At 45.4% G+C, this 15,000-nt stretch overlaps 1 protein-coding gene across 1 annotated transcript in view; it reads left to right on the top strand.

The window, feature by feature from the left end:
• ehbp1 (EH domain binding protein 1) overlaps nt 1-15,000 on the top strand; it is a 126,658-nt gene that overhangs the window by 102,174 nt on the left and 9,484 nt on the right. The gene's annotated exons all lie outside the window — the stretch shown is intronic.

The following is a 15,000-nucleotide window of genomic DNA, read 5'->3' as shown; positions in this document are numbered from 1 at the left end:
ACACACACACACACACACACACACACACACACACACACACACACACACCTCTTTGCTAATGGAGCAGGCGGAGACACTTATGCTAAAAAGATTGCAGCTGTCTGTCAGCAGGTTGAGGAGGAGGAGGAGGAGGAAGAGGGGATCACTGAGCTCTCTCTCTCTCTCTCTCTCTCTCTCTCTCTCTCTCTCTCTCTCGTTTTCATTCACAAAATGTCTTCTCTCCTTAACAAATAAAATAAAGTGTTGACCTCGTGTTTAAAGCTAAATGAGAGTTAAATCATTTCATTAGCTTCGTGGGAGGTTTTGCTCTATAACACATAATACACACATAAGTGTGTTTATTGTGTTATAATCTGCTCATATAACTGTATAATTATAGTTGTAAATACACTTAAATATCCATAAAGCTTCAAACCAGTAATCAAACACATTAAGCGTTTTTAAATGATTTTACAAGGTCAAATATTATAATACTTCACAATTACTGTTCACTCTTTTTTTCTTTTTGCAAGAATCATAGATTATAATTCCTATAGTTGTAGAACGTTATCATGTTTTATATAATACATTTACAGTTAATTATAGTGTAAGTATAAGTTACTCTGAAGAGGAATAGTGAAAACACATTTTGTGTTTTTGCAAAAGATTGAATGATTATTTTTATGTCCAATTATAGTCACTTATAATCACATTATAATTCATTCTAACAATTATTATAATTGAATGAATATGGAATGCTGAAGTATTGTGCTACTTAACCTTACAAGTTATTATAAAATGCTTTATAATTACTGTAATTACTGGTGTGAAGCTTTGCTAGGATATTCAAGAGTGCTTGTAACTATAATTAAACAGATTGTAATACATTAGTTTAACCAATATTTCTGTACACTATTTATACAGAGGTTTCTGTACCAATGCTGAAACGGTACTAAAAAAATATTTACATATTTCTCCACAAAATATTTTTGTATTTAACAAAGTGATCCAGAGACTTTAAATACATTAAATAATGCAAAAAATACATTACTCTTATTTTAGTTATGTTATTAAAGTTAACAGGACTGTGTGTACCTGTGTGCACGTTTACTTTTGATAGTGTGTGTGTGTGTGTGTGTGTGTGTGTGTGTGTGTGTGTGTGTGTGTGTGTGTGTGTGTGTGTGTGTGTGTGTGTGTGTGTGTGTGTGTGTGTTACCTTACCCCTGACTCCCGCACGCTGACGTTTGTGTTAAGCCGTCCCAATTAACAGCGTCAACAGGTAGCGAGGTTTACACTAGCTCTGAATCAACTCGTGTTGCTCCGCCCCGCTTAAGCTCCCCAAATGGTTCACACCTCGGTGTGTGTGTGTAAACACACACTCGGGGAGCTAAACCACCTGGCTTAACCTTAGCTTAGCCCACAGAGCCCGGGCTTATCTGCACATTTCAACAGTGATTCCATAACGCCGCTCTCAGCTCCGGAGCTGCAGAGGAAGGAACAGTCGGGATAGAAAGCAGTCGCGCTGCTCTCTTCCTCCTCCTTGGTATCAGACGCACTACTTCACGTTACAACCGGTTTATTATGGTAACGGTGACATTTTCTTTAATGTGATAAATTGCAGCTTTTCCCGGGATTCAGACTCTTTTTTTTTTTTATTTGTAATAACTGTCATGAGATCAGATGTAGGTCAGCAAGGGATCAGTTCCCTGTAACACACGGTTCTACAAAGACGGTCAACTTTAAATGCTCTAGAAATCAGAATCAGAACCATTTATTCGCCAGGTATGTTTACACAAGCGTAATGAGTATCTGCATTGTTTGCAAGATGTTTAACCTTCTTGTGTTTCTTCTCTGATGCATTTAACACTCTGGGTTGTTTTCTCTGCAGAAGGCTCGTTTGAATGCGAACGCTCCGTGAATGTGAGATGCGAGTTTACAGTTAATTACAATTCCTCCTCGGCCTTGTTGATGTTGATGTTGGCTTCTGGCGTTCTGCCGTCTGGTTGCTTCTTCACAGGACCTTCTGTCTGTCCGCCCGCCGGCGTTTCAGAGAATAATGCAGCTCGTAGCTCGCGCCCCATTTATGTTTTTCGTGTAAACAAAGCTTAAATTAATTAATCGGGGCAATTAAAATAGTCGTGTGTGTGAGTAAAAACCTGTCAGTTTAGTGTGTTTTTTTTTTTTTTGTTTGTTTTTTTGCTAAGACTTTTAAGATGTTTAGCGTTCGGAGCAGAATCCAGTTCGATGGCATCGAAGACCATCCTCTTCATGCTAGCAAAGTAAAATAAAAGCCCTCCTCTTCATACTAGCAAAGTAAAATAAAAGCCTTCCTCTTCATGCTAGCAAAGTAAAATAAAAGCCTTCCTCTTCATGCTAGCAAAGTAAAATAAAAGCCCTCCTCTTCATGCTAGCAAAGTAAAATAAAAGCTTTTCCCTTCATACTAGCAAAGTAAAATAAAAGCCTTCCTCTTCATGCTAGCAAAGTAAAATAAAAGCCCTCCTCTTCATGCTAGCAAAGTAAAATAAAAGCCCTCCTCTTCATGCTAGCAAAGTAAAATAAAAGCCCTCCTCTTCATGCTAGCAAAGTAAAATAAAAGCCCTCCTCTTCATGTTAGCAAAGTAAAATAAAAGCCCTCCTCTTCATGCTAGCAAAGTAAAATAAAAGCCTTCCTCTTCATGCTAGCAAAGTAAAATAAAAGCCTTCCTCTTCATGCTAGCAAAGTAAAATAAAAGCCCTCCTCTTCATGCTAGCAAAGTAAAATAAAAGCTTTTCCCTTCATACTAGCAAAGTAAAATAAAAGCCTTCCTCTTCATGCTAGCAAAGTAAAATAAAAGCCCTCCTCTTCATGCTAGCAAAGTAAAATACAAGCCCTCCTCTTCATGCTAGCAAAGTAAAATAAAAGCTCTTCCCTTCATGCTAGCAAAGTAAAATAAAAGCTCTTCCCTTCATGCTAGCAAAGTAAAATAAAAGCCCTCCTCTTCATGCTAGCAAAGTAAAATAAAAGCCCTCCTCTTCATGCTAGCAAAGTAAAATAAAAGCCCTCCTCTTCATGCTAGCAAAGTAAAATAAAAGCCTTCCTCTTCATGCTAGCAAAGTAAAATAAAAGCCCTCCCCCAGCCGGCCGGCCGCACTCGAGCAGAGCAGTCAGGAGAAAACGAACCCAGGGCCGAACAAATACATGAAGGTTTGGTTTTAAACTAAATCCCACAGATAATGGCTACTGTGTCAAAGACTAAAGATAGCGGGAGGGGTGGTGGTCGACGGAGTGGTGGCGGTGGGAGGCGGGGGATTATTCTGGCGTTTTGCATCAGTCGCTTTCAGCTGGGTGGCCCTGCTTGTCAAAAAAAAGAAAAAAGAAGGGAGAGACTGAGGGAAGGAGAGAAAAGCATTTAACGCGGCACATTGAGAAGAAGAGGGCTCTTAATGCCTTCAAAGCAAGGGGAGAAATCGGCCATTAATTTATTCTGGCCCTCACACACACACACACACACACACACACCATGTGCACTCCTTCTGTTTGTTTCCTCCAATTGTAGATAAATTCAGTAACATCTGTTCCACGCCGGTCTTGGAAGTCCACCAGGACCAAGGTTGACAAAATGTTACCGCCACTGATCCCCTTCCCTCTCTCTCTTCCCCTCTCTCTCTCTCTGAGTGTGCGTGTCTGTGTGTGTGTGCACACCTTGAATGATTTGTGTGTGGATTGAATTATAGCTCTGACGTGAGCAGAACATTTTCCTCCCTCAGATTCAGGACGAGGGGCAGATGACTGGGCTATTCATTGGCTGATAAGAACTGATGGGGAGGTTAATAAGCTACACACCCAGGTCACCACAGGCTTTTTATGGGGCTGCAGAGGAGAATGGAGGAGGATGATGATGAGAGGTGTGTGTGTGTGTGTGTGTGTGTGTGTGTGTGTGTGTGTGTGTGTGTGTGTGTGTGTGTGTGTGTGTGTGTGTGCGCGGCAGGTTGGAAGCAGTGCATCTCTTTACTATCTGTACTTTGACATACCTTTTTTAAAGGTCCCTCAAAGTTCTCTCTATCGCACTAAATTAACTAAACCGACTTTTGTGCCAGAGGGTGAGCGCGTTCTCACGCAGCCACAAAGACGACGTGTCCTTTTCTAAAGCATCTGGAATCTATCATTCATAATTGGGATGGGTCAAACAAAACCGGTCTCTCCTCCAGGAATCCGCCGTTGATTTATTCGCCCCGTAACCTCCGTGCCTCATGTGAACTCTAGGCGGGATCTTTTCCTAAACTTAACGAAGAAGTTTCCCGGGGTTTTCAAATAACCGATGTGGGGACCAAGTCGTCGTTTTCCAAGTCTAGATTAAGTTTCAAGTCCTCCATTTTTTTGTTTCCAGTCCTCAATAAGTCATAAAGCGCTCTCCACTAAGGCCACGCCCACACGGCTACGTCTTCTGCTGCGTTCACACTGAGGGTTTCGCACTGCGGTGCAGTTTTAGATCTCTGAAGACGGAGGAGTTTGGAAGAGGATGGGTGAGTGAATCGGAGGAGACATCGCCGCCCGTGTTCGCTCTTTTTGCCGTTCCTCCTCTGCAGTGTTTTCTGCAACTAAACCAACTGCCGCGTGCCGAAAAATCTGCTTCCTTTTGACACCGCCAGCGGTCATGTGATGTGCGTTTTTTATAAGGTTGCCATGTGGACAAAAATATTAGTGTAGATGTAAAAAAAAAAAAAAAAAATGAAGTCAACTTGAGGTCACAGCTCTGGTAAAAGGCGGAGCTTCACTCAGAGCCTCGTCCTGTTCCCTCTGGCCGTCGCTCTCCAGACTGAGTGGGACGTTTGTGTCCGTTTTGTTTACCGACGCTTAAAATAAGTGCGAGCTTCCCACATTTCTAAATGAGCTCCAGACAGTCGGAAAGTCAAACTGGTCCGACGGCTTTCTGGCGACGATTAAGTTATCAAGTTAACAAGAATGCAGGGAGTGGAAGAAGAACTCGTGTTCGTGAACGAGGAGGAAGCCTTTCTTGCACACACAGAAATAAAGCATGAGAATCAAACCACAAAAGTATACTCGAAAGGATACACGTTTTAACACCCCAGCTCAGGCTACCCTTCTTCTTTTCCCACAATCCCCCTGTGTAACCTGAAGCTGGAGGCGACGCTCCCCCGCTGAGCAGAAAACAAAACACTCAAACAGAAGACGGACTAATCTTTTCTCTCTCCGCCGAAAACAAAACCTTTCCCTTCACCCGCCATTTTAAACGCGTCACGTCTCTTTTCCTTAACTTTAGTACCTGCTGACGTCGGCAATAGATCCAAATACTGGTTTAATGTAATTTATTATAAACTGAGTGACTTTATCTACTTATTGATTTGTTGATGTGGCCTTTAGCTCAGTTTGTACAAACCTATAAGACGACGAGTGTAACCAACAAAACGCCAAAAATATCCTCCACAAAGAAGAGGAGGGAATGTAATTTACTGTAAACTCATATTTCATATTCATGAACTACTTCATTACCTTCTTAAAATCCCAGTAAAGGAAGAAGACAATTTGATTCGGCTGCAAAATACATATTTAAATGTAAAAAAACAAACAAATTAGCCTTCTTTGTGTGATCCATAAACATGTGAACATGCTTTTATCTCTGAACTATTTGCACAACCTCACAAACGGCGAGTTTAAACTAAGCTTTACACATAAATAAATGATCCGGGTCTCTCTCACACACACACACACACACACACAGGTGATGCTGCCGCTTTCTCAATATTAAAAGCAAGCGTCCCTCAGCAGCTGATCCCTGACACGCTACCGGATGTAGTGGTGCTCCGAGTCAAAGGAGTTTAACCGGGGGAGATGTTTTCCCAGAGTGCATCACTGGTCCCATTGATGGAAACCAAAGGCTCTGGTTCTGGGGAATAGGAACCCGGACCCCGGCAGCACCCCGGCACGGGGTCTCTCCCTCCCCAATGGGGAGCAGGAGCCATCACCCACTCGCCCTGATCATAAAAGACGGGCCCCCTGTGGAAAGGAGCCGGTGAAGATCACGCTGTTAATAGGATGATGCCCTTTTTCGCCTTTTGTCATGAGATTATGAGCGGGGAATGGCCTCTTCCTCTCGCACGCCGCTCGTCCTCGCTCGCAGCCAGGGGCCTCCTGGAGGGCCCCGGCGAGCTGGAGTGGAGGCCGGGCTTTGTTCCTCTGCTTGTATGCTGTAAAAAATGAAAAAGGCCCGCTAATGAAATACCTTTTAGGGGGTATCGGCAGGTGAGCTCCCCAATCAGGCATCACACACACACACACACACACACACACACACACACACACTCTCACACACACACTCTCAGGCAGTGCGTCCGCTCTCATTTTCTCCGGCTCCTCTTCCCGGCCCCCCTCTTGCTTTATTAATTACCTGAAGTGCTCTGGCCCTCGCGGGGAGAAAAAAAAGAAAAAAGCTGTGGATTCTGCGGCTCTCCTGCTTCTCTTCAGCCAACGCGTATCCTAAAGTGGGAGGGATGATAATGGAGTGCTGAACACACGGGTGACCATAATGAGAACGTAATTGAGAAACGTGGCAGGTCGTCCTCCCCCCTCCTGGTTTTTCCTTTTCCAGCCCCGAGCCAAGTGGGGACGGGTGGAAAATCATCTGATTTCAGTTAAATGGTTCTCGCGGCGCTGAAGGAAGCAAAGTTGTTTATCATGTGTTATGGAGGTCGTAGGTTACAATACGGTGATTTGCAGCGTTTGGGATTATTGTTTAACTTTCCCGCTCCGCTCACTTTGACAGTTCTTCCCTCTGGTCTTTGTGCGACAGGAAACGCTCCAACGGTCCCACTTCCTGTCTCTGCCTCCGTCTCTTCTCTTCTCTCCTCCTCTTCTCTCCTCCTCATCTCTCCTCCTCTTCTCTCCTCCTCGTCTCTCCTCCTCTTCTCTCCTCCTCGTCTCTCCTCCTCTTCTCTCCTCCTCTTCTCTCCTCCTCGTCTCTCCTCCTCTTCTCTCCTCCTCGTCTCTCCTCCTCGTCTCTCCTCCTCTTCTCTCCTCCTCTTCTCTCCTCCTCATCTCTCCTCCTCTTCTCTCCTCCTCGTCTCTCCTCCTCGTCTCTCCTCCTCGTCTCTCCTCCTGTCTCTCCTCCTGTCTCTCCTCCTCGTCTCTCCTCCTCTTCTCTCCTCCTCGTCTCTCCTCCTCTTCTCTCCTCCTGTCTCTCCTCCTGTCTCTCCTCCTCTTCTCTCCTCCTCATCTCTCCTCCTCTCCTCTCCTCCTCGTCTCTCCTCCTGTCTCTCCTCCTCGTCTCTCCTCCTCGTCTCTCCTCCTCTTCTCTCCTCCTCGTCTCTCCTCCTCTTCTCTCCTCCTGTCTCTCCTCCTGTCTCTCCTCCTCTTCTCTCCTCCTCGTCTCTCCTCCTCTCCTCTCCTCCTCGTCTCTCCTCCTGTCTCTCCTCCTCGTCTCTCCTCCTCGTCTCTCCTCCTCTTCTCTCCTCCTTGTCTCTCCTTCTCTTCTCTCTTGGTCTCTCCTTCTCTTCTCTCCTTCTAGTCTCTTCTCTCCTTCTCTTCTCTCCTTCTAGTCTCTTCTCTCCTTCTAGTCTCTTCTCTCCTTCTCTTCTCTCCTTTTAGTCTCTTCTTTCCTTCTAGTCTCTTCTTCTCTCCTCGTCTCTCCTTCTCGTCTCTCCTTCTCTTCTCTCCTCCTCTTCTCTCCTCCTCGTCTCTCCTTCTCTTCTCTCCTTCTCGTCTCTCCTTCTCTCCTCCTGTCTCTCCTCCTCTTCTCTCCTCCTCTTCTCTCCTCCTGTCTCTCCTCCTCTTCTCTCCTCGTCTCTCCTTCTCTCCTCCTGTCTCTCCTCCTCTTCTCTCCTCGTCTCTCCTCCTCTTCTCTCCTCGTCTCTCCTCCTCTTCTCTCCTCCTCTTCTCTCCTCTTCTCTCCTCGTCTCTCCTTCTCTCCTCCTTCTCTCCTCCTGTCTCTCCTCCTCTTCTCTCCTCGTCTCTCCTTCTCTCCTCCTTCTCTCCTCCTCGTCTCTCCTCCTGTCTCTCCTCCTCTTCTCTCCTTCTCTCCTCCTGTCTCTCCTCCTTCTCTCCTCGTCTCTCCTTCTCTCCTCCTTCTCTCCTCCTGTCTCTCCTCCTCTTCTCTCCTCGTCTCTCCTTCTCTCCTCCTTCTCTCCGTTCTCCTGGCCTCCTCACCCGGGCTGCGATAGAGACGGGCGGTCTGGGCTTTAACAGACAGAGGCTGCCTCCACCAGCCCATAGTCTGCCACTCTCTGATAATGTTTATTGATTTGTGGCAAAAACACAATTTGATGGAGTGGGAGGAGGGGGAGGAGGGGAGAGAGAGATAGAGGAGAGGAGAGGATTGTATTTGTGTGATTGTCACAGCTTGGCTGCTTCTGCCAGACTAACAGAAAAATACTCCAGAAATTGCTTTTGTTTTGTTCCAATCTGGCCGTTAGTTTTACTCCCTTTTTATGTTGTAGTCATTTAGATAAAACAGCGTCAATGAAACGGTGACTAAAATGAAGAAGAGTTGAATCAGACGTGAGAGATGTGGATGCTTCATATTAACCGTAATGTTTCTAGGACTTCTTGTGAAAAGCTTCATCTACCAGAGACGAGTCCGAGGCTTCGTCCGCTCTTTAAACGGCGTTTTAAAGCGACCTCCCGGGCCGACTGACGGCTCATAGCGGCTGCTGGCAGCGTGGTGTTGTTGTTTTAAACGTCTCCGTTTGAGGCCGTTTTAAAACCTCGTGGACGCAGCATGTGCTGAAGCAACCTGGAGGCTAAGAAATACTGTGAAGGAAACGCAACTTAAACACGGAAAATGACTTCTCATTTAAACACACTCTGTGCACGCTACATAAACTGTGTGTGTGTGTGTGTGTGCAAAGTGTAGACTGTGTAGTGTGAGCATTTCATCTCCAGAGTGAGTCCATTATGTGAACTCTGTTTGAACGAGCCCCCGCCTCTTCTTAACCTCTGAGGTGGAGGAATGAGGCGTCGGGAGGTTGGCCTACTGTTAGCTCTGAGGTCAAACCTGTTTGCCCAAGGCTGTGTGTGTGTGTGTGTGTGTGTGTGTGTGAAGAGGAAACGTATTAGCAGGACAAACCTGTCGTTTTATGCGGCGGGTCTCTGAACACGCGTGTTGGAACAGTGCCGTGATGCATGTGGACTCTGCTGCTCATTAAAAGAGGCTTTTGTCGATCCCACCGTTCGTCTCCCTCAAAACACCGAGATGTCGCCAATAATGAAGAACCGTTACTGAGACGTAAGATACAGATGGTCTCCTGGAGATGAGCTCCTGAACGTTTCTGACCGTGTTTATTCACACGCCGCGTAGAGGGACTTGTTGTGGTCTCGTTTAAGTATTGACTTGACGCAGAAGACTGTTTGTTTTCATTAACAATTGGAGTCTGGACCGAACCCACGAGTGTCAGAGCTCCCAGCATCCTCCCCGAACGCAGACGGTCCCGTTTGAATCGATCCAAAATAATAAAAAAAAGCGACGTCTTCGTGTCAAAAACATGTAGGTTAAAATAATGTTGTGTTCACGGTCATACATTCTAAATAGTTAAGAAAAATTAAGCTTTGTGTGTTTATTTATTCAAACTTCCTGATTTTTGTAACACTTATTAATTATATAGGCTTTTCATAACCTTATTAAAGTTGTGCAGGTTTCAGGGACGTGACGTTGATAATCAAACATAACGGTGAATTATTTCTCAAGAGTTAAACATATTTCTTCCATGTTGGTTTAATGTTTACAGAAGTAAACAAAGTGGTGATGTTTGTTTACTTTCATCAGGCAGATATTGAGGCTGTGCTTTGATGTCACTGCTGATTATTTAATATTTATATTTGTTTACTATTGATCATAGTTATGGATCATTGTGGCTGTTGATTCTTTTTTATTTATTTTTATTTTAATAACCTTTATCACCTGAACAGGTGATCATTTCTACGTTGATATCCTGTGATTATTGATACGATGATTAATCCAACATTTATACGCTTACAATTCGAAACAAGTTATTATGCAGCCCCACTTATGATTATGGAAAAGACCCAGTTCCCCCCCCCCCTCTCTCTCACACACACACACACACACACACACACACACACCTCTCCCCTACCTCCTGGTCTTTTGTTGGCTGTAAAGCAAGCAGTGGTTGACAATTGACACCGGTGGAAAAGGCAGTCATTGTGCCTCAGTGTGAGAGAAGGTTTCTCTTTTTTCTCTTTCTTATTTCACTTTTCTCCCTTTTCTATTCGAGGGAGAGGGGGGGGGGGCAAAGAGGTGAGTGTGAATCGGTTAATGTGTTCCATTCACCAGACATTATACACAGGTTCAATAAAGCAGGAATCTGCTCTATACGCCGAAAAAAACCATTGTGCCATTGAAGAGCGGCTAAAAAGGCCTCGAACAAGCCTCCCCCGGAAAGAGGAGGAGGAGGAGGAGGAGGAGGAGAAATGCCCTCAGCAGCACTCCAGGAGAGAGCGAACAGAAGAGCCGAGAGCCGAGGAATCACACGTGAAATGTAGAGTGGGGGGGGGGGGGGGTTATGTTGCCGTGTTGCAAATTGTAGCAACTGTTGCTTTTAAGAAAAACGGGCAAGTGTAACATTGATACATTGTCCACTATTTAATCCACATGGAGTTAGTTTCCCTGCCGTCTCCTCCCTAACGAGACTCCTCACATTAATTAAATCAAGCGCCCCCCCCCTCCGTCCTCTCTGATTAAGGCCGGCCCCCTTGTCGTGCATCTTCTCATCGCCGCGGTGACGGCCTTTTAACGAGCTCTTACCCCTAATCACGGGAAACAATGTCCATCCTGTTCCCTTTTTGTTCCTGAAGGATATTCCACATTTCCTTTCATGCGACTTCGGCTTTCGTCTTCGCCGATTCCCCCGCTGATCGTCCCTAAAATAAACAGCGATTCAGGAAGTTCAGCTCTCCCTCCTCCTCCTCCTCCTCCTCGTCTTCCTCCTCCTCCCCCTTCCTTCTTACATGTCCGATAGACAAATTGGATTAGCAGCTATTGGATTAAATGGCAGAATGGTGGATAAGAAATGAGACGAGCGTGCTGTGATCTCCACTTTGTGATGTTTCTCTCTCTGCGTCTCTGTAATCTAAACTCCTCGGAGGCAAAGAGAACGAAGGGTTTCCTGTTCCTCCGGTTATTCCAGAACGTTTCACCAATACCTGGAGTTCCTCCTCGGCCCGATTGAGGCCGCAACGGAAAGGTCGAAGTATTGACCCCGGTATCGACGGATGTTTCCTCAAATGGACTAATTGCACTGAAGCAATTAGTCATTTTATCGATATTCTATAATCACTTTATTTTAAAACAAACGTGCCAATTATTTGCTACTTCAAGCTTCTTAAAATGTTTCCTCCTTTTCTCTTGATTGATATTAATTTAACACATTTGGGTTTTGGAGCAAATGTGAAGACGCCATCTTGGTTTTAGAGGCATTTCTTCTCCATTTCCTGACATTCCACAGATGAAAATGTTAATTTGACAGCAAATGTATTCATTTTGGGACCTTTTGGTGGCTGTTTCAGTCACCAAAAGGTCCCAAAATGAATACATTTGCTGTCAAATTAACATTTTCAGCAAATGCTTTAAAAAAAAAAAAAAAAGCTTTATTCAGCTTTGAGCATAAATTAAAAAAAAGTCCATTTAAACTCACTAAAACTACTCGTTGCATGCTTTGTGTGTGAAACCTAGCATTGTAGCATGAGACACTTAATTAAAAAGCAGCAGCAGCCGTTTGACCACCTCAGGGTGGGTTTCATTATTCCTATCTCCCCTGAATGCAACAGTGGCCCAGATAGCCATCTTAATCTTATTTGGCTATAGAAGCCCACGCTGTCCTTTCACCCCCGCCTCTCCTTCCCCTCCGCTTCTCTTTCTCTTTCTTTCTCACTCTCGTGCGGCTGCGTTCAAACGCGCGCTGACCCTGGCTGACCTTCAGGATGGCGCTCTTCCCTCCACGCCGCCGCCGCCGCCGTCCACGTCGCCGCGTCCTGAGGGAGAAACCAGAGATCAGATAGTCGGGTTGTGTGTGTCTTTGTCGTATCTTGTCGGGTTGATTGTATCTCGGTGTGTTTCCCACCATCGATAGCTGCGGCGACACCAAACATGATATTAATGGCGATAAAGTTTCCCGCAGGAAGGGAACCCCTGCGTATCTCCATCGCACACGCGCACCAATCCTTTGATGTCCTGATCAAACGGCGTGCCGGCGCCAAAACTTATTGCTCCGGTTTGGTAGATGCCGGGTTGTTTTTTTTTTTTTCCTGTGCTGTTTGAGCGCCGAGAAATGGCGCGAGGCAAGCGGCGAGACCCAGAATGCAACCTGCCAAAGCCGCCAGATGCTTTGATCCAAGATGGCCCCCCTGAGAGCCAGCATGGATCCACAGCTTCTCTGAAGCCAAGGGCCGGATTCACACAGACGCAGTGCCAGGGACATTCACACCGTTTGTATTCGCACAAAACGCCAACGCCCGCTTGTTGTTGTCGCTCTGAACAGACGCCGCTCGCTCGCTGCGGGACGAGCGGCTGCAGTTTCATCAAAACGGGGGTTCGTTCCAGTGGGACGCGAACCCTCAACCCCGCAGTCGAGCGTTCATTCATTCATGAGTGCAGCAGCTAAACACAAACAGCCACAGCTTGTAACTGATTTTATTTTGTTATGATTGTATGTTGCCGTAGTTTCCTGCTCGCTTGCAGCAATGATGGAATTTATCAAACAAAAATGGAAGGATTTTCTGCCTGTAATTTGAATATATTTGGGTTTTGACGTAGCTGTCGTTATTAAATAAATTACTGTATACTTAAATACTTTTTAATAAATGCCACTCCCCCAAATGGAGCATACAGTTCTCCACTCTCTAATATATTTGGGCTCCCAGACGTAAACGTTGTGACTGGATTTGGACGGTTGAAGAAGCTGCAGGCGCACCGCTGTCTCTTTAAGAGTCAGGTAGGACCTGGAGGTCAGAGGTCGACCCTGAGAGGGGAGGAGAGAAGGAGGGAGGATGCTGAGCAGCTGTCGAGGCGCCACCCGTCCTTTCCTCCTTCTTCCTTTCCTTGGCTTTGAAACAGCTCACCTGCTCGCCCTCGTTCCCTCCTCCAGTCGCCTCCGTTCACCGTCCTCCCTTCCTCCCCTCCTATCCTCGCCTACCTTTCCTCTGACCTCTCCTCCTTTCCTCTCTCCCCCGCTCCCTCCTTTCATTACACGCGGCCGCTGGTTGGCTGCTGGCTGCAGCCGGCTAGCGGTGGGGGATATAGCTTTATAATCCCCTCGTCTTCCAGCCCGCCTCGCCACAATGTCACAGGAGCTTAATATTTGCCATTATTATTTGCTTGTTTTATTTGACTTGGAGGCAGCACAATGACCTGTCAGCGCCGCTTTATCCCCCCTCCGAGTGTCGTCCGTTTCAAAGTTGACTACAGTAATCCACGAGCCCCCGATTCCGCTAAATCCTGAAGCTTTCTTTCATTCGCTCGTTCTTTTTTCCTCCCTCTCTCCCTCTCTCTCTCTCTCTCTCTCTCCTCCCCGCTCCACCCTCCTAAATGAAATTACATACATCTGCTGGCTCAGAGTATCACAAATGTCCACACACTCACCGGTGTCCACACACACACACACACACACACAGGGCTGCTGCGTCGTTGGCAACAAAAGGCGGCCCTGTGTGTGTGTGTGTGTGTGTGTGACTGGTTTCCTCCTCAGCAGCTGACTTCACACACAGATTGTGATCATGTTTTTAAGTTTATTCTCTTGCATTTGTAGTTTTTTTTAAATCTGTCAGAAAGGAGAAGAGCAAAAGTGACATTTTAGGGAGAATCATGTGGAATGAGAAATATCCAGCGTTAAAACCCGGCCTCTGTTCCACTGATACACACAATGCCCTTCTTATTATTCAGAGGGTCCCCAATTAATGAATAAGTGGTATGAATAGTCTTCTTCGTGTTAATTCTGTTATGACGCCTGTCGGAGCTTCCCAGCTATTAAACCTCCTCTTGAGAAGGAAAGGCGATAATAACATAAGCCCTGAGACCATCTTTCATCTCGCCGCCTCTGTTTTCATCCGTTTCTTCTCCTCAGACGCGCTGAGTGGCAGATTAACGCCGGCCGGCGCTGGTGAAACCGCCGCCAGCGCCGAGGAGCCGGCGTCCCCAAATCTAGACACAAACGCTGACCACAGCACACACACACACACACACACACACACACACACACACACACACACACACACACACACACAGGCATGCGTCTGGGTTCACTCTGCTGTCCGGCCTGTGATCTGGATTAATCTGGATTAAGACTCATGTCAGATGTGTTTTCTCCTCTTCGTTAGAGAGGTAAATACATAAATTACATGTAAACTAATTTATCTAATTGAAGATTTTGTCTTCATGACGCCAAACAAGCGTCTTTGTGTTCAACAACAGATGATATATTTTAGTTTAAGGCCAATTTGACTACTAATTTACTACTTACTAACCTCCATGGCTTCATACAAGACACCACTTCTTCTAGGGGTTTTGGGATCCGAAATCTACATTTTTACAAAAGGTTGTATTTATTTGTGGTTATCGGATAACATCAATTATCTTTATTTAAGTAAATTAATCTGGAGTTCAACCCACGTCCTCAAACACCAATTTAATTCATTTGTGTTGCACAAATTTAGCAAATTTACCATTTTCAACATACGACGTCTTCTGTCTTTGGACCGCGGCTTCGGAAAAGGAAAAACTCTTGATAGCAAATGTTTTATTATTAATACTACTAACAGTGCATTACATAGAATATGAATGATGATGAAAGCAGTAATAGAAATGTGACTAATAATAAAAACCCAACTAAACTCACGTTTCCAGGATTAATGAAATGCCTGTCGATCGTTTCTGCACACGTTGCGTCTCGAGCGACGAATTCATGCACCTTTATTGAAAGGTTTTACTGGCTACTATTTACCGTGAAGTTTCCTTTTTTATAATAAAACCATCCTTATTGTGTGTGTGTGTGTGTGTGTGTGTGTGTAACTAACGCAG

Source organism: Taurulus bubalis (genome assembly GCF_910589615.1).
Source record: "Taurulus bubalis genome assembly, chromosome: 14".
NCBI classification, from domain to species: domain Eukaryota; kingdom Metazoa; phylum Chordata; class Actinopteri; order Perciformes; family Cottidae; genus Taurulus; species Taurulus bubalis.
Note: the sequence above shows the minus strand (reverse complement) of the source record. Positions and strands in the feature narration are given on the sequence as shown.